Raw genomic sequence first — 27,512 nt, 5'->3', positions numbered from 1 at the left:
GACAGGAGCCCCGGACGCTGGGGACTCAACTGCTGCCCTCCGTGCCCACCTCCTTCTGGTTCAGCCTTCTCAGGAGCCAGGCGTGGCCACTTTGACCCTCTTTCCCTTCTGTGGCTCCTACAAAAACCAGTCCAGCGAGCCCAGGCTGCCTCACACTCCAGGGACACCCGGCACAGGCCCCCTCCATGTCCTTATCCAAGCTCCTGGGGCCAGAAGGGTCTTGCAATATTTCACTTTCCAGTTGAGCATCCCCCGCCTGAAATCCAAAGTGCTCCGAAAAGCATTTCCTTCATTTCCTTCGAGTGTCATGAGGAAGCTCGGAATGTTTCAGGTTTCAGAGCATTTTGGAGTAGGGACTCTCAGCCTTAATTTGAACCTCTTCAAGGAAGCCACACACTGAAGCCCCCGATGTCCACCCTACACAATCCCAGCACACCCTCTGAAGTCCTCAGCAACAGATTTTCTTTCTTCAAAAATAACCACAAGTCACAAACTCACACGCAATCACAGAAGGGGGTTGTGGACACCCGCACAGATGATGAAATTTAACTGTCACATTTTTACCTGGGTAATTTAAAGTCATTCCTCAAAACACACCTGTTTTACTGAGTTGCATTTTAAGGTGAACACACACAAATCATTTCAGGGAAACAAACGTCTCTTTGGGCTGCGTGTGGTTTCTTGACTCCCGTGAATAACTCAGCGTTCACCCTCACTTCTGGATAAGGGAGACGATGCAAAGAAATCTGTTAAAACAAAGACATGAAAACAAGTTTAAGAAGGGTTTGAAAGGTTCCTCCTGTCCCCCCGGAGGGGAGAGGAGGACGCCTGGAAAGCTCATGGGGGACAGGAGCACAGCCTCCTCGGTGTGCCATGGACGCCACCTCGCCAAGCCTCGGAGAGGATGATGCCTGGAAGACTCACAGGGGTGGGAGCACAGCCTCCTCAGTGCTTTCTACACTCAGCAGCTTCAGAAATTCCCGTAGAAGCAGAACACATGAGAATTGAGACTGGAACACCCCAAAGAAAGGGGACGAGGGGTCAAAAAAAGCATTCGATCATTACCAAGGAGCGCGGGCATGAAGCCGCTTCAAAGACCGTGTGAGAAGTCACTCATAGGCGTTTCAGAAAATAAGGGTAGCGCGAGATTGCTCGATCAGCTCAAACAGGCTGCCGTCCCTCAGGCCATGAAGTCCCTGAGATGAGCCTCTCAGTGAGCAGAAGTCACTCGCATCTCTGCCAGAGAAAGTACTACAAGCCGACACATAACGTCATGAAACTGGGCTTCAGCCCGTCGACAACAGTGAGTCTGACACGGTACATCCCTCCAGATGGTTAAAGACCCCAGGGGTTCATCAGACAACCTCAAAGGGCTGTGTCTGTCCAGCCCCTTTTCCAAGTTCTGGATGATTTTTCCTAATGTACTATAAGCAGCATGTTCCAGTAGAGACGCATTAACTGACTCTGGGTCCTCTTAATTTTGAAATTAGAAACACACTTGGCCAGGCACAGTGGCTCATGCCTGTGATCTCAGTACTTTGGGAGGCTGAGGCAGCTGGACTGCTTAAGTCCAGGAGTTCGAGTCCAGCCTGGGCAACATTGCAAAACTCCATCTCTACAAAAAATACAAAAATAAGTCAGGCATGGGGACACATGGAACATGTGCCTGTGGGTCCTGGCTACTCAGGAGACTGAGGCAGGAGGATCGCTTGAGCCTGGGAGGTTGAGGCTGTAGTAAGCTGTGCTCACACCACTGCCTGGGCAACAAAAAGGGTTTTTTTGCCTGTCTCAAAAAAACCAAAGAGAAAAAGAATTATATACCTGACTAGGCCAAAATAAAAGAGGCCTTGTGGAACGACCTGAAACACAGCTGCAAATTCTGGCAGGGCCTCCCCTGGCTTGATTTGTGGTGAGTGTAGGACCACTCTGAAGGATAGGACCCCAGGCATCTTCCGAGACTAGACCTTACAGTACAACTTCCCTTCGCTGGACGGAACACTGGCCTTGGAGCCTGGGACACCCTGGGGCAGTGCCACCATCCTGAGGCCGAGGCCGCCATGGCACAAGGAGGCCCCTACCATCATGAAGCCTGGGACGTCCGTCAGAGCAGTGCCACCCGCCTGAGGCCGCCATGCCAGGGGAGCCTGGACATCATGAAGCCTGGGACATCCTGGGGCAGTGCAACCACCCAAGACTGCTGTGACACAAGGGGGCCCTGGTGCCACTGAGAGGCTGCACAGCAGGTCCAAGCCCAGGCCAGGAGTGAAGAGGCTCCATATCCTTTCCATCCCTCTAGCTGAGTCCACAGACGTCTTGGAGCAGAAGTGCATCACCCTCAATGTCCACGGGTAAGTTTTTGGCCACAGAATCTGGAAGCATAAAAGATAGTTCTGGGCTGGTTGGTTGCCGCTCGGATCTGTCCTCTTTCCACACAAAACCTGGCTCACACCAAGCAGCGTCTAAGTCCTGGAAGACCTGCTAAACACAAGTGCAGTTACAAAGCGGAGAAACTGGAGGGGGCCGGGCTGTGCTCCAGTGGCCACCAGCGTTTCTCAGGAAGACCCCGGGCATTACAGGGTCCAGGGCAAGGACTTCCTGGCAACCAGGACATGGAACAAGAACACATTCCCCGGTCCTGTTGAATATGAATCGGGTAAGAGCCGATTCCCTCCCTCGGAGGACTGAGCACCGCCCCACAACACCTTGGTATGGGTATGTTATTACATACGTTGGTATGGGTATGTGATGTAGAATGATAGTTAGCAACCCTGTTTCAGGGCATATCTAGAAAAAAGCAAAATAATGACTACACAATTTTTAATTCTTTGTAAATTATAACTATTACTATGAAAATTCTAAAAATGTGAAAATCTTCCCAACTGTTATTGGACAAGCTTCAAAATAAATACCCTGGCCTTGCTTGCCACACCCACAGATGTGCCAAAATAAATGAAAATATAGCCCAAGTTAGTAGAATCGAAACCTGAAGATGTACGAGCCGTCCCTGCCTCACTATCTATACATCATGTAGAAATTTAAGAGCAGGTAGTGACACTGCAATGCAAGGCTCAAACCAACTGGGTATTTGGAAACTTCTATGCAAATTGGCATTTTCGGTTTTTAAACACGGTGTTATTTGTACTTCAAACAGGTAACTGTTTGGTTTCCTTGGAAAAAATATAGCCATAAACCTAGTCTAAAAAAAAAAAAAAAAATACGGGAGTGGGTATGAGAGAGAGTAGCTTAGAAATTTTAAAAGTATCGGCAGGGAGCAGTGCCTCATGCCTGTAATCCCAGTACTTTGAGAGGCAGGCCCCACGGGGCCTTTGAGGACACGGTCTCCTCTGCTGCCTTCCTGCTGGACTGACCCCACGACATTCACTGGGTTTCCACCCCTGTCTCATTCAACATCCCAAGGGTGGTCTTCATCCTCATCTGGGGCTCAGCTCTGCCCCAATTTCCTAAATCTCTGCCTTCAGAGCCTGAAAACACCCACGCCCAGGGTCACCCTAAGTCCACGTTTACCCCAGAGAGTCCCAATTTTATGTTTTGCCAGCATCGCCTTAGTGATCATTTATCCTGTCAATTCCAACTGCCTTCACACCTCACCCCTGCTGTCTCCCAGCAGACCCCACTCAGATGCACATGCCCCAGACCCCACACCCAGGTCTGTGCATGCTGCCCTGCTCTGCCCATGTGGGGACCACCTCTCTTTCTTGAGGAATCAGCTGGCGATCATCTCCTTGTGGAGGGCTGCCCTGACTTCCAACTCTCTCCAGCAAGGGCAGAAGCCGTCCTCGGTACTTCCCCAAAACTCAGGCCAAGTATGAAGATGGCGCAGATGCTAGCTGTGCCTGGGATGCCATGGGCAGTGTCCCCAGATGCTCTGCACGTGGCCCGGGGCACCGCCTGAACACAGCAAGTGCTGAAGAAATCAAACTGACGTGCGCTGACCTCTGATAGGGCCCCTTCACCATCCACATCTGTCTCCCCTCTGGACAGTAAAATCCACAAGACACGGAGGGCTTGTCTCACTCATCTTCAAACTCCCAGGGTCACCCTGGTAGGTAAAGGGGACTCAAATGTCTTCTGAAGGAAGCGACTGGTTAGCTGCCGAGTTAAAGGGCCTCTGAAATTCAGAGCTCTGCATAGGAGTCCAGCACACTTTATTATGAATGACCCCAACCACGGCAGAAGTGGCCGTGGAACCAGTGCTAACCAATTCAGGGTTTGTTCACTGTTTCTCAGTTCATTATCACAACTCATTCTCACAGAGCAGCCGCGCACAGATCCTCAGACGTCTACACAGAGTGGGACGATGGCGCCGAGTCACGTCAACGTCCTGTTGCAGACTGGGAGACACCGGTCAGACACGGACCCAGGCAGAGCACAGACCTCGCGTTAAATTGGCTCCGTGTAAACAGCACTCCCTGCCAGGCCCTTTCCTATCCGCACAGCTTCTACAAATTCAACTCTCACACCTGACACCTAAGAATACTGCACACCCCCATGTGAACCCCCCATTTACCTCCCAAATGACCTGGCATGGCCGAGTACAAAAAATTTCAACATAAGGGAACTGGAGGGCATGTGGGGCTTTCTCGAGTCCCTGCTGCCTCCTGATGGGAAGGCCCAATGCTTCACACCCCGAGTGAAGGGCGGGTCTCTTCGGCCCCCAGGCTTTGACCTGGAGCTAATCAGCATTAACTAATTTCACTTTCCAGGACCAACTTCAAAGGCCTGCAAAGCCAGAGAAGGGAGAGGAGATGGAACACGCCCTCACCTCAGACCTGCTGCAAGCACGTACTTCTCAGATGCGTCCCAAGGTGCACAGCGTGTCCGTTGCCTGTTTCACATCCACCGACCTGCAGGTCTTCTATGTGGCATCAGCCTCCTGGGCACTGGAAACAAGAGGAATAATGGCAAGTCCCCTCTGCAGCAAAGGTGAGGAAAAGGGACCCAACGCAATGGAACTTCCTTTTTCTGACAGTCTCAAAACAGAAGGAAAATACTGTACAGCCAACTTCCCCTCACGCAGGTTTATTTACCTGTGACTCAGAGGCCATGACAGACAACTTCAGGTTCTCACCGATTCCTATTTTCCCCATCCAGGGAGCCTTTGTTTTTAATATCGTACGAACTTGCCATTTTGTAGGCCAAAAACAGCAAATATTGGCAGTTTCCTACAGTTCAACCGAATAAAATAGGATCATGGCCTTTAGTGAAACCATGAAGAAAAGGTGGATATCTCAATATGTGTTTCCAGACTGGCTTTATTCCTGAAGCACTAACTCTGTTCACTCAGGATTTTAGACACTGAAGAATAAACATCAATATCCCACCAAGAAAACCAAAAGGATGAAATAATTTTGCATCCACCTTGGAGCCTTTTTAGGACAAGGCAGGACACAAACTTTTAAAAAGCTGCAGTTGTCCCTCTGTATACACAGGGACATGGATTTCAGAACACCCCCCGAGTTTACCCAAATCTACGTATCCACAGGACTCCGCGGCCACCCTATGGAACCGCATGTAGGAAACGTCAGCCCTCCACAAAGCCAGGTTTTTTCAGTAAGGGTTTGGTTGGAAAATAATTAACATAAGTGATCCTTCGAAGCTCAAAACCCATGTTGTTCAGGGTCAGCTGCATTTACTACTTGTGTCATATCTGAGGCCTGAAAGCCATCATTCTCGATACCTTAACGTGATGGTTAACAAACTAACTGTTCTGATTAGAAAGAGGAAAAAGCTTATTTTTAAGCTGACAATGAGAGTGGATGCGCTACGGTGAACGGAGAACAGACCTAAGCAAGCACCAAGGCTGGGGTGACTGCCTGTGCTCAGACCCACCAGGGCCTGTTCCTCCATCTCCCTCTGCTGAAAGGGATAACCGCTTCTCCCCCACGAGTAAAGGGCCTTTTTTAAATATTCACACGAGAAGTGCTATGAAAAGCTGAAAGGTCACAGATAACATTTTTAAAAATAAACATTAACGTAAGCATTTAACAAGCCCATTATGATTTAAAAAAAAAAAAAAAAAGGTATTAAGTTCTTGGGTGTGGTGGCTCATGGCCGTAATCCCAGCACTTTGGGTAGCCGAGGTGGGTGCATCACCTGAGGTCAAGAGTTTAAGACCAGCCTGGCCAACATGGTGAAACCCCGTCTCTAACGAAAATACGAAAATTAGCCAGGCATGGTGGCAGACGCCTGTAGCCCCAGTTACTTGGGAGGCTGAGGGAGGAGAATCACTTGAACCCGGGAGGGAGAGTTTGCAATGAGCCAAGATCGTGCCATTGCACTTCAGCCTGGGCATTGAGTGTGAAACTCCATCCCAAAAAGAAAAAAAAAAAAAAAAAAATCAAAGTTTCCTTCCAATGAACCTATCATTCAGCCACCAAGGTATACTATAGCTACTTATTCAGCCATGAGATACACCACAGGAGATATAGGCGAACAGGACACAGTTCTTCCCTGAAAGAAGTCTGCACCCTCAACAGAAGGGAGGCACACACTCCGAATGGAATCGGCATAGGGAACAGATGCTGCTGCAGGTGGAACTGGCTGCACAGAGCACCCGCTCCAGTGTCTGAGAAACAAGGAGCCGTTGATGCCATCACCTTCCATACCTGAGCTGGGGCAGTGGGGAGCCTGTCATCACCACCACCACCACCCGGGACAAAGAGCCCCAGAACCACACAACGAGCTTACAAACTCACCGAGACGATGACCGAGCAATGTGCGTGGAGTGATGCGAACACGCAGACGTCAGGGCCACGCGCGGCGTTGGTTTTGTGCATCAACCTGAGCGTGCCCGGGGTGCCCAGATGGCTGGTTCTGTATTATTTCTGGGTGAGATGCATGTTTGCCTCTGGACTGAGTGGAGACCCATCCTCGCCGGTGTGGGGGACACCACCCTGTCCACCCAGGGCCCGAGTAAAACAGCAAGGTGGGGAAAACTGGGTTCACTCCACCTGTCTGGCTGATAGGCCAGTGACATCTGTCTTCTGCAGCCCGTGTGCTACTGGGTCTCAGCTCCTCAGACCCGGGTGGGATCTGCACCCTCCGCTTCTCAAGTCTTCAAGCCACACCCTCCCAGGACTCTAGCTTGCAGGCTGTGGGTCCTGGGGCTTCTTGGACTCTGTAGCCCCTGCAGCAGCCCTCCCCCTGGAGACACACGCACACCCGGCTGGCTGTCTCTCTGGAGAGCCCTGACTAAAAGCCGCCCCTAAAAGTGGTCTTCAGAGTTTCTTTCTAGCCCTAAGATCCCAGCGCCCCTCCTACAATTCTAGGCGGAAAGGTGAACGGAGACCAATGGACAGAGGTGTGTGCGAGGACACGCCAGGCAACCGCACTGGGCAGGAGGGCACTAACGCTCACTAAGCAAAGAATCAATGTTGCTTGCCACAAAAATGAGAACCGTAAAGATTTCTTCAAACAGAAATGAGTTTGTTTCATGATTTGCTCTTAATACATAAGAAAGCATAAAAGTAGGCCTATTAACAATTACGTAAGTCTTTAGAGGCCCTTGAACTACTTCTGTCCCTTTGTGTTTTTATAGAAAATAAGCCTGAGGTTAAAGAGAACAACATCACTGGCCACAGCTGGGGCCACGCGAGGACACAGCTTATACCCCTGAGGTCCCTGGGTGCCCCGAGTCCTTCCCTTGCTATTTATGGCAATGTGGGAGAAACCAGGACGTCTGAGCATGGACCTGACCGTGCTCCCAGGGGCCGAGGAAAGCACCCATCTGTCCAGTCTTCTCTCCACCCCGCCGTTCCCTCCTACCCAGACTCTTGGGCTGACGCGGCTCATGCACTCAGCAGCGCCATCATTAAACGTTTAGCTTCGCATCACAAGGGCCTCCTCTGGCCTCCTCTGACCACTCCTGAACCTGCAGCCTAGAAGGTTGGGGTTGCAGTGAGCTGTCATTGCACTACTGCACCCAGCCTGAGAAACAGAGTGAGACTCTCAAAAACAAACAAACAAAAACAAATTAAAGGAGTTCAAATGAACTCGCCCATACCCTTTAAATTTTCATTTGGGTACATGGGGTGATCTAGTTCCTTTTTCCCTTGCAATACATGAATAATCTAATAATTAAATATAATCTAACAATTAAATGGGAAAATTTAATTATTTTCCCATTTCATTATTCCCTATCTCAGGGAAAAAGTTAAAATTATTCCCTATTTCAGGGAAAAAGCTAAAAATCATTTTAAACCTTCCTTCCACAAAACAGTATACTCAGTCATCTCTATCTGCTGTATCATGTGGAATTCAGCTTCACATGTCTACAATACAGTTTTTGTTAAACAGTGTTTATATAGACAGGCAAGAGAAAGAAACACTTGGTCTATGTAGAAGCAGCAGAAGACACGTTTTAACAGAAAAGGGAGAAGATACCACCATGTGAATCTGGAAATTGTCCTCATCTTGTCCACACGCACAGAAAACACCCAAGCACGTGCCTAGTGTCCAACAGGAGCACAGAAAGGACAGGGGTCCCTCCAGTTGTTTAATGACCAGCCCCACTTGTCACCGCCACATAACAAAATCCGCACGGCAACTTCAGCACGTTTCATTCACGATTCCACGGAAATCAGGCTGAAGAACATACAGATGTTTTGCCCACATTTAAAAATCCAAGTGTGGGACTCATAGAAGTAAAACACACTATGGGTTCACTTAACTTTTCCAAATTTTTCCTTGGAGAAACCTATAAAGTTCTTGTCAGTTACATCCTTAAGTTTTTCAATAATTTTTCAATGCAAAGGTCGGGCAAGACTTGTAAAGAGGTACACACATACGGCCCGGCGCGGTGGCTCACACCTATAATCCCAGCACTTTGGGAGGCCGAGGTGGGCAGATCACGAGGTCAGGAAACCGAGACCATCCTGGCTAACACGGTGAAACCCCGTCTCTACTAAAAATACAAACAATTAGCCAGGCGTGGTGGCGGGTGCCTGTAGTCCCAGCTACTCGGGAGGCTGAGGTTGGAGAATTGCATGAACCCGGGAGGCGGAGCTTGCAGTGAGATCGCACCACCGCACTCCAGCCTGGGTGACAGAGGGAAACTGTCTCAAAGAAAACAATGGAGGTACACACATACATGCCACGTTCTTCTCTCAAAGAGACGGGCCCTTTTTTAAGATTCCAGAAGTAAATGTGGTTGTCACCCTGCTTTTGAGAGGATGGGCTGTGTTTTAAGCATGAACACACTTTCCTCCATGCACCAAGGATGCACCATGGGGGCAGTGCTGCCGCCGCCTCCCCAGTCTCTGCTCAGGGTGGGGCAAGGGGAGCTCAGTTGTCTCCCGTATACACCGTCAACAGGCCAGGTGCTCAGAAGGAGGCTTCCAGGACTCGCTGGAGGCATTCGTTAGCAGGGTAGGCAGTGCCTCGTGCTGGTGGGCATCCAGCAGTAAGGGGGTCTTGCACTTCACTCCCTGGGCCCAGCCCCAGACAGAGGGGAAAGAGACACCTGTATCGTAACTCATGTATATTTATACAGACACACAGAGACTCTGCAGTGCAAGGTGCAGAACTAGAAGGAATCATGGAAATAAGAGGGAAGACATTTGGTTACAACTGGCAGAGCCACCTCAAGCCTCAGCATTTCCTGCCGGAGCCCTCACTGACCAGACTCCTCCAGGGTCACTGCCACTGCCTTCCCCAGCTCATGACAGGGCAGACAGTGACAGAGCCTCAGAACAACCTCCCACTCCTTCCTCACCAGCCCAGGGGACGAGCTGTTCATGAGTGTCCCAAAGCCTGAATGCGGGAACACAGAGGTGACTGAGCAGAAAGGGGGACAGGAACAATGGCCGCGGGTGAGCAGATATTGCGGGGCACCCCAGCAGCCCTTTCCACCTTAAAGAGGACGGCCATGGGTGTGCGGATGCTCCCGCGTGACCCAGCCGTCCTTTCCACCTTATAGGGGAATGGCCACGGGTGTGCGGATATTCCCGGGTGCCCCAGAGCCCTTTTCACCTTAAGGAGATTTTCACAGTCTCATATCAGTCTCCAAACTATTCAGTGAGGTTGGAGGAGTATCACTGTGGACCAACACTGATTGGCACCAAGTAAGGGCAATTTTATAACCATGTCTCAACCATGAAACAATCAGGTCTTTGGCCATCTGATCTAAGCTTTTTCTATAACAAAGTTGGATAATTAAGTTGAACTTTGGTTTTCCAAAGCTTGTTACAGAAACCACATCTTCCTAGGTGTGGCTCTGTGGTGTCACGTGCACACATCAGTAGCCAGGCTTGCCAAGACTCACGGCACATTACACGTTCACCTGAGAAGGCTGCTCAATCACTGAGGGCTCTGGCGTGCTCTGAAATGAATTTGCCACTTCGGCCTACACTCTACTCCCTTGTTTGGTTAAAGAAACCCAAAAAGCAGAATTTGTTTTGGCCAATCGCCTGCTGACCCAACTGCAGAGGTTTTCATTAGAGTACTTTCATTGCATCATAGAAAGCAAAGTCATATAGATCAATTCATGATTACCACTCCAAAGGTTTAGTAAATCTCCAAATAATCAGGCAAACATTTTAAGAAGCTACATTAAGGTTTACAATACTCAAAATTTAAAACTACATCCATGCTTCAAAAAACCACCATTCCCATTTTAGATGGCCAAATGCATATGAGAAAGAAAGAAACGTGCTGAGCGCATTTTTTGGGTAATCTTATGGAGAAACTGCCACTTTAAAAATGGCTCTAGTTCCTGGCTCCAGATGGGTGTGGTGGGTTGCCTCACTCAATTTCAACTCCACCTGAAGCTGGGACACTAGAAATCCATTCCCAGACTCCAGGGCACAAGAATTCCCACTTCTGGAAACAGCCTGGAATGCAGACCTGTAGCAGAGAATTCTTTCCTGCCCACCCTAACCGTCCTCTGTGGAAGGCAACAGTCAAAGACAAGTCCACCCCCCTAGGCGCAACTGCACCACGAAGAACCATTTCAAGGTGGGAGGTGATTGATCAGTGGGAACAGGCAGTTTAGCTAATCACTTATAAGGCAGAGATGGGGGGTTTGAAGGCCTGTGTCTGGCCTTGTCCTCGGTAAATGGTCATCCGCCAGTCAGCCTAAGCCACATGGGAAGGGGCTTCTTGCAGTAAAAGTGGGGGCCTAGTTGTGGGGAGGGGGAATGTCTTAACCACCACTGTTTTACAGGATCACAGGGCTCAGGAAATGTTCAGTATTATCACACACCAAGGTTTTTACAGTCTGAAGAAAAGTACAGTCCTAAGGTGTCAGTTCTCAAAGCCTTAAGTTCCTCCTGCTAAGATTCCCAGAGGGTCTCAACTTCTTGCACTGAACCCCAACTTGCACAGGCACCTGCGTCTTCCTCCTGCAGCAAATGCACATGAGAAGGCTGTGGCTCTGCTGCAGTAATGATGCCATGCAGCCCTAACACCACAGCAGAGCAATGGCTTTGGCCTGAATGTCCCCAAAACCTCATGCTGAAACCATCTCCGATGGGATACATTAAGAGGTGGGGCCTTTGGGAGGTCCTGCTCTCAGGACTGGGGTTGGTGTCCTTGTTGGGAGATGGAGGAGCCCTCCTGCTCCTCCACCATGTGAGTCCCGATGAGACGCCTGCTGCCACGCAAGACCCTGTGAGATGCTGCCGTCTGTATGCCACAGGCCCTGGAACACCAGATGTGCAGGTGCCTTGACTTTGGACTGCCTTGACCTTGGACTTTTCAGCCTCCAGAGCTGTGAGCAATAAATGTCTCTTTACAAATCACCCAATCGACAGCAGCCGGACAGAGAGACAGTAATGTTACAACATGAGTCACTTTCTCAGTGGGCCAGAGGCCTCCCCATGAGCCACCACCGTAAAGCAAGAACTCCCTGGAGGATGCAAAGGGGTTCACAAGGAATTCTACCCAGCACCAGGGTGTCTGTCCTTTCTCGTAGGAAGATAGCTGAGCCATGGCAGGAAACTACGGGGTGGGTGGGGCTGGACAGTAATGTGTCACCTGCTCATCTGAGCCTCAGTCTCCTGCCTCTCATCATGACAGCGGGGGTAACCCGCTCACCTGAGCTGTTGGGGGAGGTAAGAGTGTTGGGTGATTAACAATTGTTAGCTCCACAGAAATTAGGCAAAGAATCCGCCCCTACGTCTTATAAAACCAAACCAGCCCAGGAATTCCACATCACTACTAATTTGCATGGGAAAATGCTGGATTCTCATAAGTTCTGGCATGTCATTTGTATTGATAAAGTTTGCAGAGTTGTCATATACTAAGTATATAAAACAGAAAAAAAAAACATGCAATTTGGAGGTTGAAGCAGGAGAATCACTTGAGTACAGGCGGCGGAGGTTGCAGTGAGCCGAGGCCGAGCCACTGTACTCCAGTCTGGGTGACAGAACGAGACTCGATCTCAAAAAAAAAAAAAAAAAAAAAAAAAAAAAAAAAAAAAAAAAAAATTTGCTGCTTCATGCTAGTAAAGTGGGCAGATTCTACATGCCAACTCTTATTCAAAGGTCGCCTAACACTGACTCAGGAACTCTGGCCCTGATGTGCTTGAAGTTTTAATCCTAACAGTGTTTAATCCTAACAGATTAAACAGTGTTTAATCCTAACAGTGTTAAAGTTACCACTCCCCCAGGAGCTCTGAACAAGTACTCCAGGTATACACTGAACAAGACCACACACTCTCTGACCGAAATCTAACTTCACAGACCCAAACTACAGAACCACAGAAGACACTGCTTCTGTCCAACTTTGTGTTCTGCCACCGTTTGTGTCCGTTATTTCCTACAAACCATCTCATTAGAATTTAGGGCACACAAAAGGCCGATACAACAGGGTTACTTTTCAAAGGTTTGGAGGTGAAGAACAGATACACTGCATTAACTTCCTATTGCTGCTGCAACAAATTACCACAAACGCAAACCTCCTCTCAGCCCTGGAAGTCAGGAGTCCCAGGGCTGAAGTCAAGGGGTCAGTAGGTTGTGTTCCTGCCTGGAGTCTCCCAATTCATAGAGGCCACCATGCAGCTTGGTTCACAGCCCCACACCCCTCTGACCACTGCCCCGGCCTCAGCCCTGCACCCCTCCAGCCCCTGCCCCACCCTTGGCCCATGCCCCTCCGGCCCCTACCCCACCCCCGCCCTCAGCCCCACAGCCCTCTGGCCTCTATCTCATCCTCAGGTCTCCTCCTCTGAGGCAGACTCTCGTACTCCCTCCCATCAATGCACATATGAGGACGCTAGACCCCACCTGGACAACCCAGGGTCCTCCCCCATCCCACTGTCCGTTACAGTCACATCTGCAAAGCCTCTTTTGCCATGTAAACTTCATTATACTAACAGTCATTTAACAAGTCCATTATAATGATGTAAAAATTGGCATTGTTTTCCTCCTAATGAACAGATCAGTCACCCATGTAACCTATAAATATTTAACTATTAAATATACAATACTGTAGGGGACAAAGATGAGGAAGACGGTTCCTTCCTGAAAGATGACTGGACCCTAGATGGAGGGATGAACATTCTGAACAGAATCAACCTAACTCAACATTTGAGTCCGAGAGGCCAAGCAGTAAGACTTTCAAAAAAGCAACCAGAAAGTCTGTACCGTGCCTGTAGTTCACAGCTGAGCCTGGCGTCATGAGCACGAGCGTGCGGACATGCATACCAGGCCCAAGTTTAAGATCAAATATAAAGAGCTTTCAACTGTAGTATTTAACTAGATCTTATTACACAATAGCTTCTTGATTACAGTTTTTGTCCAAAAAGTTCTCTGTAATTAAAGAAATTAATTTTCCCCTAAAAAACACTTCTCCATCTATCGTCCCATAAAAACTAAATGGGTATATTAAAGAAAAAAGACAAATGTTTGACTTCGGGGGTTTGCCTATGACTTGGATAAGCATGATTTTCTTCTGGCCAAGCAGGGAGCAGCTGGACCAGACTGGAGGGAAGGAAAAACAAATTTCCACTCTGACCTCGTTTGGGCACCAGAGTCTTCGCTGTCAGAATGTGGGTGTGGTGCTTCCCACACACCAGCCTCTGACAAAACTCAGCCCAAGGGTGTGGGAAAAGGCCGTCTACTTCTGAAAAATCTATAAAGTACAGACACATCAAAAGCTTCAGAAGACTGTAAAGTGCCAAGGAGACCACTGCACCCTTGGAGTTTACAGAAAATGGTCAGCATCACACGTGCCTGAGGTCCAGGTTCAGCTCCCAGCTGCCGCGACACCGTGAGCGCAGTCCTGGCTTCCCCTCTGATGCAGAGAGCTGGAAACTCCGCTGGCAGCACTCAGAGCTCAGAACATTCTAGATGAAAGCAACGTGTTCCTTTTAAAATGGGGAACCGGGGCAGCACAACTGAAGCTCTACGACTGTCTCAACTACTGGGTTTCGGGGTAGCATTAGGAAATCGTGAGAATCTAAATCTCAATTTCATACAGATTCCAAACTCACTGCAGGTTCCAGAATTTCCTGAAGCATTCTTCCACTTTATCACTCAGGATTCCCTTGCCAAAGCTAATAAAGTCTAAATTCCTTACGGAAAAGCCACCATAAGCACCACCACAAATAAGATCAACTGACGCCCGCCCTTTGCACCAAACCTATAAACTCTTACTCACACAAGACTGTGCTGGAGGCAGCTCTCAGCTGAAGCCGAATCCGTGAGACTTCATTATCCCCATTTTGGATCGAGTGTGAAGACTGTCAGCAAACCAGGGCCCCAGTGTGAAGCAGAGAACAGATTCTCTGACACCTGCCTGAACATTTTCTTCCCACCTGTCTTGGATATTGAGCACCCTCAGAGCTACTGAGTCACCCACATTTGCAGGTCATTTATCCAGCCACCAGGATAACATAATTATGCGATAAAAATGCCTTCTCAGGGCTTTGTCATACTCAACAAGGCAGCTCAGAAGGCTTGGTAAGCCCAAGAAAGGGGGAAGCGTCCTCCAAATAGACAAAGACCAAGGAAAACCGTGCAGAGACTCTCTCAAGACAGCAGAAACAGAGCCCGCTGTAGCCTTTCAGGCCCTGCTGGCCACAGCCCTGCTTTAGGTGGCACCATTTCCACAGATGCAGCCTGCTGGGCCCATTTGAAAGGTCCCGCTTGCGAGACACTCACCCCCACTTCCAGTTTCTGCAAGACCCGCTGCAGCCCCACTCCACCCCGGGGGCCGACTGTTCAAGTTTTCCCGGCGAGACCCCTCAGAGCCTGCACAGCGTCTGAGACTGGGAAGCACCAAGGATCCAGAAACGCACAAACCCGTTCTCCTCATGTTGCTTTCTGGGTTCCAAGTTGTCTTAAGAACGAGTCTTGCATAAACCCCGGGCTGGGGAGCCAGCCACAGCCCAGCAGCACCCAGCTCATGTGCTCCACCCACCCCACAGAGGACCACGGAGGCCCCAGCACACTCTGTCCGGGGCAAGACACCAGAAACAGCCACAGTTCAGGGTTCTGCCACCCACCCCGCTGCCGTAATTACCTGCTGTGATCTGAATTCTCATTGGTTGGGTAGGTGATCCCACAGCTCCGCTGCCCTAATTACCTGCTGTGATCTGAAATTGCATTGGTTGGGAAGGGGATCTCACTGCTCAAGCACTCCCTGCTGCCTCCTTGCAAACAACATAAAAAATCCAAAACCCCTCTTAAAGAACGTTTACTATAACCTCAAAACAAGACACATCACGAGACCAGGGAAGATACATACGCACATCTGACAGCTGGTGGGCGTCAGTGACCGACGCCACGGCTTCCGTGTGGCGTGTGAAGCGGGAGGCCTGTCACGGTGACTCAGGCTGGGGTCTGAATAGGGGTCTTCCAAGCAACTAGGCAACCAGGACGCACACCCCAAAACCCAAGTCCCCGCAGTCATGTACCTGGCAGAAATGCTGCGTGGCCATTGACACCAGTTGTGAACCAAGACCGATCTGCGTCCTGTGGCCCTCACAACGTCCGTACACGTCTGGGCCCAGCACAGGCACGCACGGCACCCTGCTCGCCTCCAGTGGAGCTCTCTCCTGCCAAGGGGGATGGCCCTGAAGTCCGTTGAGATTTCCAAAGCTCTACAAAGTCGTCCTTCCTCCTGCTTGTTCAGAAGACCTAAAGCCCTGAAGACACCAGTGAGAATTGACCTAGCCTCTTAAGGCAGCTCAAACACCTAAACACAGGAACGCTGGACCTCTCTGCCCTCGGGAGCAGCCAATAACCCACTGGGCTAAGCAGAAGGCACAGATGTCACATCCAGAAGCCAGTGGCGCTCACGTTTGCATTCCAGGAGCCGCCCATGTGAGTCCCTCCAAGGCTTCCAAGTCCCACTTGATTGTTTTCATCGTATCTCTATAACATCAGAGACATTATATCTCATGGTATCTATGAGATTCTCTCTACTTTTATGAGCATATATGCTCCCTGACTTACCGTGGGATGAAACTGTTCCAATAAACCCAGCGTAAGCTGAAAATATCCTAAATAGAAAGTGCATTTGACATAATAGTTTCAACTTACAATGGGTTCATCCAGAGGCAGCCCATCTCGGGCCGAACAATGCACTGAGTGTGACTAGTTCACACCATCACAAGGTTGAAAAAAAAAATCACAAATGTAACCATTGTGAGCCAGGGACCATCTGTATTGTGGCTCCTGTCTTCAGAGACAACAGAAACCTCTTCTTAGACAAGAATCACAATTTATAATCCTCAAAATGTTAAACTTAGTTTAACAATCTACAGATTCAAACAAAGCCAAAGTAGGCCCACAAGACCGTTTGTGCCATTCGCTAAGACACACAACTCTGTAATAACCCTCATCACAGCCCCTCAGGGTGAGTCCCAGAGGCGGCTGTGGCTTGTAGCTACAGACACTAACAAAACCAAAATCAGAGTACGCAGGTGCAGTCAAGTCATATGACTTCTCCACTAGCATATGCACAAATGTTTATCAGCAAATCTGATCTTTGCTTTACCTCCCTCCCATGACCTAAAAAGGAGTCCACCACACACACACACCACACTTCAAAAACATAATTCGTACTTGCTTTCAATTCTGGGCATTTAGAATAAACCTAATGGGTGATTAAACCTCTCCTCCAACCCATTGCTTAGTCTTCTTAGAGGATGAAGGATTTTGCGTAACACAAGTCAGCATATAAAAGATCTTGTATAGAAACAAACTTTCAAGTTGTCCTCATTATAGTGATTCAACTAATATACAAAGGACCCAACACACAGCACAATGTCTATTAGAAGAATGATTAATTTGTTCCCCTCAAAATCCTAATATCTACACAGAAAAAATACCCGATACACATTTTATCATTCTTTACCAGTATAGTCATACAAAGGAGTATCACAAAAGCAAAAGAACACATTTGGTTTCACTCGCAGTTCTAAATTTAATATAAAATTGCTAAAACCACCAAGACAAACATGACTATGAAATATTTAACGATCTTCACCTAAATTCAAGTCACTATTCAATCACCAATACCTCTGCTCTCCTTACAGGAACTTTCCAAAAGTAAATTCTGGAATTAACAGGACAAATTTTTCTAGTGATAGAAAGTAGGAAGAAATTGGTTGAAGGTGGTTCCTTGGCTGTCAAACTTTTTCTCCATAATAGTTTGTAAAATAAAAGCATCAAACAGATCTTTACATTAACTTACAATCTATCAAGCAATACTGGAGCAAGCTTTAAATATTAGCCACATTCTGTCAGGGCTGACTCACATTAAATCACCATCAGTCTCATGTCTTGCAGCATCCACAGCTCATCTTCTCAAAACCACTTAAGATTTCATAATTAACTCAATTAAACAATCTAAGTCCTCTCCTTGATCATTGACATGAAGGGATAATTTTCCCCCAAAATAGTACCTCTTTCCTTGACATGATTTAATCTGTAGTTAGAGTATTTAACAGGATTTCTTTCCTTCTTAGAAAATAAAATATACACCTTTCCAATAAGAAAAACACTAACTGATAATGCTATAGCTTAACCAGGTCAAAAGGGTTTTTTTTTTTTTTTTTTTTTTTTTTTTTTTTTTTTTTTTTTAAGTTAAAAAAAGAACCTAACTGCATCTTTGGACCTTATGTGAGGTAGTGTCCAGGGTCACTGGGACCCCCACTTGGTCAGTGCAGCTGGGTACCAATTAAAGACAGAAACCCAAGGGTTCACTCGAAGCCCCTTCCCAGCTCTTCATCCTAGTGGAAACCATGGGCACAAAGGAAAGCGGCATTCCACGGAGGACTTTGGGGAATGGCTGCTTGAGAACATCAAAGTGGCTCACGTCCCCCGAGTATAAAGCCAGTGACTGCTCTCAGCTTCAATGCAGCACCATCCACAGCAGCCAAGATCTGGAATCACCTGAGTGCCCGTCAACAGGGGATGAAGGGAATGTGGCCCGAACATTCACAGGAGCAATACTCCACCATACAGCTGAGATCCCTGTCATCCGAGACAGGATGGATGGAGCTGGAGGACATTACGTTAAGCAAACGAGCCAAGCAAAGAAACGGAGCATGTTCTCACTCATAAGCAGGAGCTGAGAGCAGATCTCATGGAGGCCAAGAGTAGGTGGTCAACAGGGCCCAGCAGAGTCCACTCATAAGCAGGATAGGCAGAGGCTCGTAACGGGCACAAACACACAGCCTAATGGGAGCACAAGACCTACTATTGATAAATCAGCAGGGGGATGGCAGTGGGTCATCTACTGTGTATTTCAAAACAGCTAGGAGAGAATAACTTGAACATTACCAGCATAAGGAAAAGAAAATATTTAAAGTGAAAGACATCCCAAGTACACAGATTTCATCAATATAGGGATGAATCAAGATATCACATGCACTCTGAAAATATGTACACATATTATGTATCAACAAAAACAAAAACCAATGACAGAACCATTTGCGAAGCATGTGCAGGAGAAGAATGGGAAGCCTGACATGGTGTGGCTGTGTGTCCCCACCCAAATCTCATGCTGAACTCTAACCCTTTGTTGGAAGTGAGCCCTGGTGGGAGGTGACTGACTCATGGGGGTGGTTTCTAATGGTTTAGCACAATCCCCCTAGTGCTGTCCTCATGATAGTTCTGAGATCTGGTTGTTTGGAGGTGCATGGCACCTTCCCCTTCACTCTCTCTCCCCTTCCAGCCATGTGAAGACATGCCTGTCTCCCCTTCACCTTCCACTCTGTTTCCCCAGAAGTAGAAACCTGTACAGCCCACAGAACTGTATGCCGATTAAACCTTTTTTTTTCCTTATTACCCAGCCTCAGGTAGTTCTTTATAGCAGTGGAAGAACAGTACAGTCCTCAGGACCAGCAATGTTTTCCTTCTACCCAGCAGCCAACAACGTCCCACACCCTAGCTGGTTTTCCAAAGCCTTTGCCAGAATGCTGAGGCTGTTTTGGGGATACGGACTTTCCCCATCTCTGGCAAACCAGATGGGGCATCCTATTTGCCTCTTACCACCTTTCTCAGACAAACCCCACCTCTGAAACATCCTCCGCCAGGGGCCTCCTTCAGCAGCAACAAAGCTGAGTATTCCTTGCACTTCCCTTCTTCTGAACAAGTAAACATCTTAAGCTTATTTTTCCATCTTCCCAGCTCATTGAAAAAAATATCTTATGCTTTCTATTTTCCTAACACACACACACACGAAGAGAAGTGCCGTGAGGGCAGGGGCTCTTGCTTTCCTGGATCTGAGCCTGGCCCTCAAACACTAGCCGAATTCATACTGACACGATATCCAGAAGCAGAAATGCAAATATCCCCACGACTTCAAATACCCTAAGGATCTAACAGGCCGAGTGGCCCATGTAACTATGGTTTGTGCTAGGCCATTCAACTGGTGTTTTAATCCCTGTCCAAGTGAGCTCTTTAATTTTGGGACTTTTCAGACAGCTGTTTGTTGTTGTTGTTGTTCTGTTTTGTTTTTATTAAAGGCATCTATTACAGTTACAATCAAGAATATCCCAGGCCAAGTGTGGTGGCTCATGCCTGTAATCCCAGCACTTTGGGAGGCCAAGGTGAGCGAATCAAATGAGGTCAGGAGTTCAAGACCAGCCTGGCAAACATGTTGAAACCCCATCTCTACTAATACAAAAATGAACCAGCCATGGTGGCAGGCACTTATAATCCCAGCTACTCAGGAGGCTGAGGCAGGAGAATGGCGTGAACCAGGAGGTGAGGCTGCAGTGAGCCAAGATCGCGCCACTGCATTCCAGCCTGGGCAACACAGCAAGACTATCTCAAAAAAATAAAAATACACCAATACGCCCAGTTAGTTCTTCACCAATGTCAGATACATCAGTTTAAAGAAAAATAATATGAATGCATGTTTTTAAATTTCAGTGTTGAATTTAACCATATCTTTTAAGAAGATATGAAGATAGAAGTTCCCCAAGGATCGGGGGAGAAAAAAGCAGTTAAGAAAATGTTAAAACCTCAGGAGAAAAACAAGGATGGGGTAAGACCTCAAGGCAAAACTTTTTCTTTGCACTTTGATTTCAAAAGAACAGAGATGCCCAAAATATGAACTCTCCCATCTGCATTTTATATTCCTCTATGTCCTTTGAAAGACTGGAGATGGGATCCCAGGTTCCAAAGTGCCCGGCCAGGGCTCACATCAGGCCGATTCCTCTACGTCCTTTGAAAGGCTGGAGATGGGATCCCAGGTTCCAAAGTGCCTGGTCACGGCTCACATCAGGCGACATCTTTCACAGCCGTTTACTCCCCTGACTGTGCCTAGAGAGCTCTGTGGCCCAATTTACACAAAAGGGTCCTAATTTACACACGTTCATCACTTTGAGCAGAGTCTCAACAAATGAGACAAATATTGACACTCCACAGAAGCAAGTATTCTCTCCGAAAAATTAAGTGTCAGGTTCCCATAAGCCAGGCAGCTTGGTTACAGAAAGCACTGGCTGACTTGCTGGTTTAATGTTAAATGCATTTAAAATGTTAAGTGATCTGGCCCCCCTCCCAGTGGGTGTGTACGTTGAGCTGGTTGCAGTAGTGATGCACAGACCACGTGGTTTTGCTTCAAGCAGAGCACCCCACACCCAGGAAGAGGCCAAAGGACGGCATCGAGGTCTAGGACAGTTCTAAGGAGAGCTGCAGTCTGAATGCCTCGTCTGCAAATAGTCTCTCATTTCAGAGGAAATCACTGAACAGAGTTCGTAACACATGAATTTTAAAAATTCCTATTTCTAATTTCATCCCATTAGAACTTTTGAAGAACAGATGTGCATCTGCTCCAAGTCAATGAGAGGACACTCAAGACAGTCCCTCACAGGTCCTCGGCCTCCGCCTCTCACCTAGAGAACGTCAGCTCAAGCCAATCACAGCACAGTGCGATTTTCTATAATATGCACGCCTGCATCTGACCTGAGATGTCAATGTCTGGAATGTGCCTGCCAGGCCCAGGAAGAACTGCAGCAGCTGTGGGGACATAAGCCGCTAAGGAATCCGATTTGGAGGGAACTCGAGGCAACTAAAACTAGTTCCACTGGTTTTTCTTAGCAAGGTTTGACCAGGCAAACTGTTATCACTGTTGCTAATTCATGGTAATTGGGATGGGGACTTAACAGTAAGTAATTAGAGCAATTCTAGAATTTGCTACTCAGTTACAATGGCACAGATTCCTGAGAATGGAAGAACTGTTGCCCAGGAATAGAGTTCAACAGGTCCTCCCCATGCCCCAGGAAACATGACATTTCCATGCACCCCTGCTTTGTTCCCCGGCCACCTGATCTCAGCCGTCTGATGGCATCACTCCCCAGAGCTGGAAACACCTGACCTCTTGTCACCCTCCCATCTGCCCTGCTTTCCTCCAGCCCGGGATATTCAGGGATGCCCACATACAGGACCAGGAAACCAGGGTTATCCTAAACCAGTGCCTGCATTCAAAGTCCTCCATGGCAGGACAATCACCAATGGCCAATACTCCCAGAACCTTCCACCTCAAAACGGGAGCACATCTGGATTCAAGCTGACAACGCTGCATTCTCTTTGCCATGTACACATGGAGGCATGTCAGGTTCCACCTAAAGGTATCAGGTTTCACGCTGGTCAGGAGCCCAAGCCTAGTCACTCTGCATGATCTCAATTCACCATCCACAGAGAAGCCTACAGTTTTCCTCTGGTGCACGGTGTGGATGGTGGATGCATTTCCCCTGAAGACTCGGAGACGGGCTCCTGGCCAAGGAGGCCAGTCACCCCAGCCCCTGCAAGACCCAGACATGCCCCTCTGCTGTCTGCACACAGTACCCAAGTCTAGCAGTGCTGACTCTGTGGTGGGATAGCTCTGGGCCTGCAGAGGACACGGGGCACAGGAACCGTGCAGCCTGGCTGTAGCCAGAGGCCTAAGGGATCCCCACGAGGCTCTCCAGCCAAGGTGCCCTCACCACAGGCAGAGCCATTCAAGAGAACTGCCTGCTGAACCAGAAACGTCCCAATCTGCTGAGCCAACACAGAAAGACAACAGCCACCTACAGCTGCTGAGCCCCAAAACGTGGCCACTGGGCCTGAAGGGCTGAATCCGGAATTTAATCTGTGAAGCTCTTTTCAAATGTGTTTGGCTATGTTATCAAATCTTTATTCTAATTAAATTTAAAGGAGCCTCTGGCTATGGGCTCCCTTGTCGGGCATCACAGCTCCAGGGAGTAAGAATGGGAAGGAGAGGCCCAGAGCCTCTCTGCATTCTCCACCCTAATTCAACACGTCATCATAAGGAAAGGCACTCCAGCAGCAGAAGTGTGCACGGGAAGAACTGGGTTGGCCCTGATACAAGCATGACCCCCATGGCATCACAGCTGCCTCAGCCAACAGGCAAGACAATATGCCCACCTGGACAGGTCACCGGATGTGATGATGCACCCCAAGCCCTAGTCCCACAGCAGCCAGAGACCACCCGCTGCTCGTCCCGGGTGAAACAGGCAGAGCTGTCCGAGCCCTCAAAAGCAGAAAGAATTAAGGAGGCAATTCCCACGATTCCCACGACACACACGACACTCCTCGGAGACAGACACAGGCTTCGCTGTGAAAGTGCAGAGGACGGTGCAGTCCCTAGGCAGGCTGCTTCTTCCAACGATCAGGGAAGAAACTAGATCCGTTTCCTTGTAGGAGAATCATCTGTACCGTGATTAGACAGAAGGTGGCTGATGTTATCAAATCATCAAGCACCGCACGGCTCTGTCTCCAAGGAGGGCCTGGAAACTTGCAGCCACCCGAGTAGGGACCGCAGTGTTAATGGAGACACGGGTGACTGAGGTCTGGCTTCCTCAGGGAAGCTAAATTTGAACTTTCATCACTGAGGAATCGGTCATTTACAGTCACTCACCCTCAAGGCAGAAGAGGGCTCAAGACACTGCACCAGACTTCAACACTCAGGGTTAGGGTCAAATTCACAGGTTTTACAAAACGTATTTACTAGGGATGCCAGAAGAGATGTAGTTTCACCCCCCCCCCCCCAGGGTTTGCTTAGCCCCTTCACCAGTGGATCTCACCAACGGATGACACATCCACGCCTCGTCCATGGCAGCACAGAAAACCACTCGGAAGACAGCCACTCCCACCAAGCTTCCTGGCTTTGGTGTTTAAAATCTCCATCGTTTAAAATCTGTATCTCATACGTGAGATTACACTCCTCTGAACAACAGACATTGCGACTGTCATTTCACCCAAAAGGGCTTCAGGAAATGACACGTGGCACAGACGCCAGAGGTCGCCTGCCGCCTTACTCTAGCCTAATTCCTTTGTGCCTGTATGGAGGCTTCACAGATACAGCCCAGTCACATTAATGACCATATGAGAAGCTCAGGGAATAGATGAACTCAGTGCTGAATTTTTCTGTTTATCGCCCTTTTGTTTTATCCAGAAGACAGCTGAGAAAGGCTGGGGCAGATCATCTCCTCGAGTGTAATGACTCCAGCCACTTCTCTTCACCCCAGGTCACCCCTCAGTCACACGCTTTTGAGAAACCAAAGCAATTCTGTTCCCTTCACTCTGGGTTCCAAGCACTAAATTCCTCTGTTTTATCAATTAGATTATCAAGCAGCCGTTTGTAATCTGGACTGCAATCTGATACAAAATTTAAAGCTAATTTAGGTTGCGGTAATAGCTCCTATTTACGTTATAGACAAGGCATGAATGAAAACTTTATTCTGTTCATAGGACCAATTTGGTAAACAAATCAATTATTCAAGCAATGATTGTCTACAGTTAGATGCAAATTACTTTGCTCATAAAAGATATTCCAGTAGGAATTTTTAAATCCATGGTCTGTATTTCCCGAGCGTGTCTCTGCACCTTCCCCGAGTGCACAGCAGGACTTCCCAGGGCATCCCATCAGCAGACCCACTGAAGAGAATAAGCCCACAGCCCCCAGCCCAGGAATCAAGTCCGAGCCCCAGCAGCCCCTCGTCCAGCCGGGGCTTCCTCACCAGCACAGCACCCAGAGGTTTTCCAGGTTTAATGCCATGTGTGCGTGGAAAGTAGAGTGCTGGAAAGACCACAGCTGACATTCTACAAATGCAAATTCCCTCTTGGAACAGCCCAGCAACCCTCTGTACCTTCCCCAAAGTACCCATGCCAGGCAGGCGTAGACAGTCTAATGGGGTACCTAGGAATCAGCATTTAACACGATTCTGATGAATAAAAAAGTTGAGAGGCCAATCAGCGAGAGGCTGCCGTGGCCTCCACTCATTTGCAGGCTCTGAAGAGACACAGACACAGGTAACAGGCCAGACAGGACAGGACAAGGATGGGGAAGTGGAGGGCAAATTCCATGGACCACCAACCACCCCGCCATCCCCACTGAGACTCCGTGATTTAAGGAGAGGCAAAGCCAGGGAGAAAAGATGCCCGCATCACTCGAGGGACTGAGATTTCACCTAAAGTGCACAGCATATGGCTGAGGGCCAAGGTTGGGCAAGCCGAGAGCACAGAACGGGGTTCACAGGCCCAGAGGTGCCACCCACACCCCGCACAGACCTCCCAAGCACTGCCTGTGTCTCCTGCCTGGTTTATTTCCTTCCCCCATTCTACTGTGTTGGTTTCTCAACCGCCCCCCACCACCACACACCCCTCTCTACAAGCTTGGTGAACTGAAAAGAGCAGGGGGGGTTAAGATCTGGGCTCTCGGGCCAACGTCCTGCCTGAGACATTAGTTCCAACCCACCCAGCTGTGATGTAAGCCCGAGATTTCTCAAATGTGAGAAAGGAAGGTGACTGAACCCACTTCCCAGGACGGCTGTGGAGACTGAGATCACATATAGCCACACCTCAGCGTCCAGCACACGTGGGACCCCGGCCGTGTTGCCCCTCATGGGAATCCCTCTATGCCCCCTCTGCTACCAGCGCCAACTCCCAGCAGTAGCTGTGGAGGGTGCATCCTCTATTCCCACTCCACTCACCTCCCATCGCTCCCCGCAGTGACCTGCCACACAGCGGCCAACAGCAAATCCGGCCCCATTGGATAACCACCACACCCCCCACCCCCACTTTGGGGCGTCTTCCACTTGCAGTTCCGAAGCAGAGCGAGAAACCGCCCTCAAGGGCGCTCACCTGTTCCTTATTGCACGTAATTACCTGCCACGCAGGGCCACCAGCAAACCCAGCTCCACCATCCAGGTTCTGGTGGGTAACTGCCTCCCTCTCCCGCTTCCTCCTGGGGAGTCTGGGAGGCTCAGAAACTGCCCTCCAAGGGCACTCATCTGTTCCTTATTGCACTAATACCTCCTTTACAGAAATCCACTTTGACTTCCAGCACTGCAGGTGTGACAATTTAGGAATCTTATTTGTAAGCTCCAAGAGCTTGAGGTCACGTACACCTCACCAGCATCGCAGAGACCCAGCACTGTCCCACTGTATTTACGATTCCAAAATACTCCTTCAAAATGCTACTGGCATTTGATTTGCGCATAAAATGCTAAAAATCTTCAAGTGAAACCAGTATCTTCAACAGTTTGATTCAATCATAACATGCGAGTTATACATCTGCCAAGTTATAAAGCCTCATGCATTTATAACATCTTATGTATGGTCAAATGGTTCATTAACATAAATTACGAGAATCTCTAAGAAATGGGGTTTTTTCTGGCATTAGATGACCAAAGGAAAACTGGGTTCTGGCGGGCTTGCGGGCCTGTAAAGGCAGACATATCTGCTGACACAACCAAGCTCCTTCCCACTGACGTGGCCTCATCCCAGGCCCCTCGCCCGGACGCCTGCAGGCCCCTGGAGGAGCAAGCTGACCTGCCCACATTTCTCAAATGCACAGCTGTTGTTCACACTGCAGATGGAGCTCAAGGCACGAGCAGGCCACCACACAGAATACCACACAGCGTCCACGCCAGGTGACGGTGGTTTTCACTCCATCCCAATGCCCCATGTATGAGTTTACAGCCATGCTACTAAACGGATTTTTAGACTCTCAAGACATACTTTGTTTGCTTTTATGCAACAAAGTTAAAAGACTATCACTCAGATATAGGCTCTGAAACTGTGGCATAATCATTTGGGAACAGAGCCTCTGCCAGATCAGGATAAGCACTTGGGACAACACCCCGTGACCTCGGTCCACACAAACCCATCCAGACCAGAGGCCTCCCGCACAGCTCTGTAATTTCTGTGGATTTCTGTAAATGAGGTATTAGTGCAATAAGGAACAGATGAGTGCTCTTGGAGGGCAGTTTCTGAGCCTCCCAGCCACACGGCCACATTCAGGCTGAAGCCACACCACCTCCAGAAACACTGTCCGTCGCCGAGGTGTGCCTGGCTTCTCCCTTTTTCCAGAACTTAACAAAACCTGAAAGGACAGATCTGTGTAGAAAAACACAAACTACTTGCGATTCCTCTGCCCAGTTCAGGCTGTAGGAAGCTCGTTTCAGCCCTCACCGTGTTCTGACCTTGGTTCCCATAAGAAATAAAGTCAGAATTCTAGTCCCTGTCTCCTGGGCAGTGTGGCAGGCATACATACCTTCAGTTACATGAGGAAAGGCGTGGCGAGCCCCCTTCCTTCAGTAAAACTGCACAGTTCCCAGAACCCTGACGCCATCCCCCTCACGCCACTGTGAACACCTGGACACAGCACATTTCAATGCGTGCACCTTCGTGGGCTGGTTTTCTATTTCTCCACTAAATCACCCCAAATTTAGCGTCCTAAACACTGACTTATTTTCTCCCATTTCTGAAAGCTGGAGTCCAAAACAGGTCCCACCAGCTAACGTCGAGGTGTCGGCAGGGCTGGCTCTGGGGAAGCGACTGTCTCCTTGCCTCCCACAGCCTCTAGAGGCTTCCGCATCCCCTGGTCCATATGGCACCTACTGTCTTCAGGACCCACAGCGGCCCTGATGGCCCCTCAACAGGAAGACGCAGAACGTCAGGAGCCCGGGCTCCAGTGCTAGGGCCAAGCCTCACCACCCTCCCAGCTCCTCACACGCTCCCGTGCGAGCTAATATAGATTCCACTTTAACTAGTATCACCTGTGTAAGGGGTAAGTGCCCAGCTGTGAACTGG

The 27,512-nt window shown here is 48.9% G+C and overlaps 1 long non-coding RNA gene across 2 annotated transcripts; it reads right to left on the bottom strand.

Moving 5' to 3' along the window:
- Window positions 1-302: 302 nt before the first annotated feature.
- LOC126947339 (uncharacterized) lies at window positions 303-27,493 on the bottom strand. Of its 2 annotated transcripts, XR_007723022.1 has the most exons (4): window positions 14,617-27,493; window positions 4,784-4,901; window positions 2,189-2,369; window positions 303-746 (listed from the first exon to the last, which is right to left on the bottom strand). It is a non-coding gene; the product is annotated as an uncharacterized LOC126947339 (long non-coding RNA). The 2 variants fall into 2 exon arrangements; XR_007723021.1 differs by lacking the exon at window positions 14,617-27,493 and having other exon boundaries at window positions 4,784-6,482.
- Window positions 27,494-27,512: the final 19 nt, after the last annotated feature.

The sequence above is a fragment of the Macaca thibetana genome, unplaced genomic scaffold (assembly GCF_024542745.1).
Source record: "Macaca thibetana thibetana isolate TM-01 unplaced genomic scaffold, ASM2454274v1 unplaced_scaffolds148, whole genome shotgun sequence".
Classification (NCBI taxonomy): Eukaryota; Metazoa; Chordata; class Mammalia; order Primates; family Cercopithecidae; genus Macaca; species Macaca thibetana.
This window is presented reverse-complemented; position numbering and strand designations above follow the sequence as displayed.